The following is a 6,000-nucleotide window of genomic DNA, read 5'->3' on the forward strand; positions in this document are numbered from 1 at the left end:
GCCCTCTTCCTGGCTTGCAGACAGCCACCTTCTCACTGTGTACTCATGTGGCGTAAGACAGGGAGAGAGCGAGCTCTGTGGTGTCTCTTCTCATAAGGACACTGATTCCATCGTGAGGGCTCCGCCCTCAGGACTTCATCTAAACCTGATCGCCTCTCAAAGGCCCCATCTTCGAATACCATCTTGGAGGCTACGGCGTCAACATGTGAATTTTGAGGGGACGTAAACACTTTAGTCCATAACAACGGGGGTGTTTATGTTCTACTGTTAAACAGAAAATGAAAAAGCAGGGTACGGCCCTACAGATACTGCCTGATACCAATTAAAACGTAATCCAAAAGATGGAAGTACAACCATTTGAATTTACTTATTGCCGCTAAACCGCACAACTAAACTGGAGAATTAAAATGGTTAAGCCTGTAAATTTTGTATGTATCTTACCATAATTAAAAAAAAAAAAGCAATCTAAGAGAAGGCAAGAAAGGAGAAAATATAAGAAATAGAAAATGTGGACAAAGTGGAACGCACAAAATAAAATGGTATAAACAGATCTAAAGGCATCGGTAATTAAACAGATGTTAATGAACAAAACAGACAGAATGGATTTTTTTCTAAAAAAAAATCCAGCAACTCGCCATTTTCAAGAGCTACGTCTAACCCCAAAAGACACAAAGGGAGGAAAATGGAAAGCGGCGATGCTGGCCAAAAACGCAGTGGTGCGGCGCTACTGCCACCAGACAGAGTGAAAATCCAGGCGAAAACACTGTTAATGAAAACGAGGGTCACTTCATACTGCCAAAAAGTTCAATTTACCAGGAAGATAAAATTGTTTCTAAAACTGAAAACCCGGCCTCAAAATAAGTAATAAAGCCCGAATTAACAAAGCCCACAGAGAAACTGACGGGTCCACCGGCATGGCAGGAGACTGCGTCATGTTCCCGAGCAGTGGGTAAATCGAGCAGATAAAAACGACTGTAAGAAGAGAAGACAATTTCATAACCCAGTGGACAAGACCGAGGTGATGAGCTTATGCAGGCTTCTGTGTCCCTGCTCGGCGGCTGCACGCTCTGTTCGGTCACGCACTTCTCACCAAGCTGCGAGGGCTGGTGTCACGCAGACCACATTCTCAGACCACAGCGCACTTTAACTAGAACTTGATCTTTTAAAACAGTAACTAGAGGGGAAAAAAAAATCCATGTGCTTAGAAATTTAAAAAATACATTTCTAAATAATTTGTGGTTCAAAGACAGAATCATAAAGGAAACTGAAAAAACCCTTTAAGCTGACTTAAAGTGGTAATACTACATACACATCAAAAACTTGCTGGAAGCAGCTGAAAAGAGTTTGAGGGTCAGCTTTAAATGCTTATCTTTGAAAAGAAGGTTGGAAATCAATGAGCCAAGTTTACAATTTAAGAACTGAGAACAAGGAAACCAGAGAATGTGCCCCCAGAAAGTAGAAGAGATAACGAAGATAAAAGCAGAACTTAATGAACTGGAAAGCAGACATGCAGTAACACAGGACAGTAACACCCACAAGTTCGCTCTTTGAAGACTTATTAAACCAAAAAAATTTCCCAAGACAAGGCAAAAAGGGAGAAGGTGCAAGTAAACAATTCTAGAATGATAAAGGAGACATAAATCAGATGTTGCAGAGGCTTATAAAAAGATACGCACAACTATACACTAGTGAATTTAGTAATGAAGATAAATGGACAAAAACATACCCGAGTCACACTGACCCGAGCGGGTGTAGAGAAAATAAATACAGGTTTCTGAGCGTTTGTACATGCACAGAACGCCTCAAAGAACACACACAGGACCCTGGAAGCAGCTGTTCCCTAAAGAGGGGCCCGGGTGGTAGCGGGGACACTCACAGACCAAGCATGAGTTTGCACTTCCTGAGCCGTGAGCCGTGAGCCGTGAGCCGTGTGGGTGGCACACCGTTCAACAGTGCACCCAAATGTGTCCGCGAACAAAGCCTCACCGGGCTGCGTGTGCAGGCTGGCCCTGGAGGTGGGAGCCAGCCGTGCAGCAGGAAGGGACTTCCATATTAGCTGGCGCTAGGTCTTTTCTTTGTTTCTGTCCTTTCAATCTTTACAGATTTGGTAGGTGAAAATGTTATCTTCTTTTTTGTTGTTTTTTTTTTTAATTAAAAATAAACTTTATTTTTTAGGACAATTTTAGATTTACAGGAAAGTTGAAGAGACAACACAGACAGTTCCCATGTACCACACGTCCTTATTAAGGGTTATCTTGCATTACATAGTACAAATGAACCGATGTTGATACGTTATTATTAACTAAATTCTATACTCTAAACATTCTCGTTTTCGTTTGTGTCTCTTTGATTGTCACTGAGGCAGAACTCTTTTCCTATCTTCATTAGCCACCTGTATCTCCTTTTATGAATTTCCTGTTTATTAGTGGTGACTAGTGGTAAGTCAGCCATAAAGACTGTTGCATTCAAGTCTAGACTAAAAAGAAAATTTTAAAATCTGCCCAAGTGCGCTCACGATAAGTGACTGTTGAATAGTCCAAGACGACTGTTCCCACTGCCAGGTCAGAGGCATTTAGCCTAGAATGATTTGTTGGATGGTGATATGTAGCTGAATTATTTTCCCAGTCCAAACACTCCAGACTCGCCCAAATCCCATGGAATTGCACCCAAGCATGCATGCGTGCATGCATGCATTCACTAAACAGCCTATGTTGTCAAGCACGGTGCTTTGATGGAGGCCGCGGTGTGGAGAGCCTGGTTTACAGTGGGTACCACACTTCCTTATGCACTTCCCAGAGGACCCTTTGAGCGCGATCAGAACTCCTAAATTACTAGCTCGTTACCCAAATGGTATATGGTCAATCCAGAAGCTCAGACCAGGACATTTTCCCAATCACTCCTTCACAATCACTGCTTTACTCACCGTCTCACTGAACACTCAGCAACACACGGAAGCGATGCTGAACTGAAGGCGACACTGAGGCTCGAGAAGGGAAAAGTAACTCGACAACTAGTACGTAAAAAAGCTGGGATTTAATCCTAAAGCAATGTAGTGCTCACTTCGGCAGCGCATATACTAATCCTAAGGCAATATGGCTCAAAAAGCCTGTGCTATCTTGAGATAAAATTGTGAAAGTGTGTTTTTTCCTTGCCCAGACTCCATGCACTGCATCAAAGTCCTGGACTGTAAGCAACAGAAACCAACTATAGCTAACTTCGATTACAAAGGAGTTCTTTGGCACATCTGGCAAATGGAGAGAAGACTAGAGAACTGAGCCGAGAGAAGTGGTTACATAAATGAGAACTAAGCTCAGAAAAGCAGCCGTACAACTGAAAACACAGTCGATGTGTACTAAAGGGACCACCTGGCTGGGAAACCCACCCTGGGCACCACCATCACCTCATCACTGGACATTAGCCACTACTGCTTGCTTCCTGACGCATGTGCCACTACCGTGACTTAACTCTCACTATTTCTCAAGAGTCGAAGTCCCTGAAGGCAAAATGGATTTGGCCAAGCCTCAGTCTCATCACCATCCCCTAGCTTCCAGTGGACGAGGGAATGGAATATCCAGCCTCTGTGGCAGGCACTGCCGGCTGCCCCCAACCCCCAGGTTCTCCGTTTGCCTTCCTAACAGGACCCTGTGCTCAGCTAAGGTAAGGTATTTCCTAGCTTCCCAGCAGAATTGGGATGACGTTCTGGCCAATGAGACGGCGGCAGAGTGTGCTGCCTGTTCCAATCATCTTCAGGCCAGCTCTTGCCCTGCGGACGACATGCAGAGCACACTCTCCTGCCCACTGGCTCCGTGCTTGCTCATGCCTGCTCTGGCTTCCACTGAGGGGGCTGAGGAGGATAAGACTGTAAGAGGCCTCTGTGTCTCTGCTCACTCCTTTTGGGCTCCTTACGTCCACCTAGAAGAGACTGTCCCTGGCAGTTGCTTTTCTCTCCTGGGTCCTGGAACCACAAGCTTGAGAACAAATCTGAACCCCATCTTGCAGCTGACCTAGACCCATTAGTGAGAACTAAATGATTGCTGTTGCAGCCACTGTTCCTCAGTAAAAAAATGATAGATGTGGAGATGGAAATGAAAATTACTGAATGGGACTGGAAAGTAGGCTGGCAAGTGCCCTTCTGCCCTTTCCCCGCAGTCTCCTTCTTCCTACTTGGAGAGGAGGATGCAATGGCTGGAGCTGCAACTGCCTTCTTGTGACTACAGGCAACCTTGAGGATCGAAGTCACCTGCTCAGGGTGATGAAGGAAAAAAATCAGGGGCTCGGGATCCCAGATATTCACGGAACCACTGCAGTGGCCGTGGACAGCCTGTCCCCAGTCTTCAGGGCGCATGAGAAGAGGACACCACAAGCCTCCAACTCCGCTTTTGGGCTTTCTTAAGTCGAAGCTAGGGTTCACCTGCCTCCTACCCAAGATCCACACAATGGGGGAGTCTTTTAACACAAAAAATGTATCAAGGTGCTTAGAAACAGAAAAAATGTTCGCGATAAACTATATATGAGGTTTACTCACTACCCAGCTTTTTCACTAAGTTATCGCTATCACTATAACTCAAGCTGTTGAAAAATGACAAAATAAACTGAGATTCTCTCTTCCTATTTCTGTTGGCTACAAACGTAGCCTGAGTTGTTTATAAGTGAATTCAAGAGACAAAAATAAACCCAGATAATTCAGAAGTACTGAGGACAACACATATGCCTTCTATGTGATAAGGTCCCAGTATTATTTATACAAAGAAAACTTGCCTCATTGCAAAAATATAGAAAACTTAAAAATAAAACAATTAATGACACAACACACCACCTCCTACAATGCCAGATTCTTTTCCTTTCCTTCACAGTATGGGCGCCATAACCTGACCAGAACAAAACAAAAAACACTGTTCGAACTGCTGAGACTCAGAAAATTCAATCAGCCGAAGCACTTTGCTCTCTCCTACTAGGGCCCCCAGGCCGGGAGACATGCGGCCCAAGCCTGTAGAGTGAGCCCGGACACTAGGTGCAGGCAGTAGGGGCGCGCACGTGCTCAGAGGTCAGCTAGAAACCCTGCCCCATACTGTTCCTGGGAGACCCGGGAGGGACTCCATCAGCCACTCATGCCAGGTGCTACACTAGCTGGGGGAAGGCCCTGAGGAGTCTGCTCCAGAAGTCTGCAGGGGTCACTAAGGGCCCAAGGGGGTAGTGGTCAGGCCCCTCAGGCCAGGGAGCTGGGGTGGGCAGTGCCAGACTCTTCTCAGGAATCGGTTCCTGAGGTTCTTGTCCAGTTAGGCGGAAAACCACAAAGGCCATCCTCACGGGTACTCTGAGCAGCACATCTGCTGGCAAAACACAAATGTTGTTACACAAATACCAAGCCACAGATTGCAAAGGCACCTGACAGCCTTTAAAATTCATTTCTCCTGTTTTGTAAAGCTGCACTGGGAAATCATGCTGTTAAATTATACGCTCATAAAGGATGTATGTTTAAAAAGCGGGGCAATTGTGTAGGCGCTATTTAGACTCTCATCGATTTACTCCATGTTTCTGGATAACTGCAAATCTCCAAAAAGTAACTCAAACTCTAACTCCACATACTTGCCCCTTATGTGTACCTTTTGACTCCAGGCTGCAGGTTTGATTAACAGATAAACAATACTGTTCCTCTTGGCCACGTAGAAGCTAAAGGGTCAATAGCAGAGCAGGGTGCATTCTTTTCTGCCTCTCTTAGCATAAGATGGAATCTTAGGGCAAGGTCCCACTTCAGAATTCATCCAGGCAGCCATCCAGTTATCCAGCCATCCATTCATCCAATAAGTATGCCAATTCTAGGCACTGGAGATACAGCAGGTGAGAGATGAAAGAAAAAAAAATCTCTGCCCTCACTGGGGCTTAGATTCTGGTGGAAAGGAGAGGAGGGAGACAGAAAGGGAGGGAACACAAATAAAACCAGTGAGTAAAATGGCATACAGCTCATGATGACAAGTGTTGGGCGAGCAGGGGGAAGTGGTG

Source organism: Pteropus medius, unplaced genomic scaffold, assembly GCF_902729225.1.
Source record: "Pteropus medius unplaced genomic scaffold, Ma_sr-lr_union100, whole genome shotgun sequence".
Lineage (NCBI taxonomy): Eukaryota > Metazoa > Chordata > Mammalia > Chiroptera > Pteropodidae > Pteropus > Pteropus medius.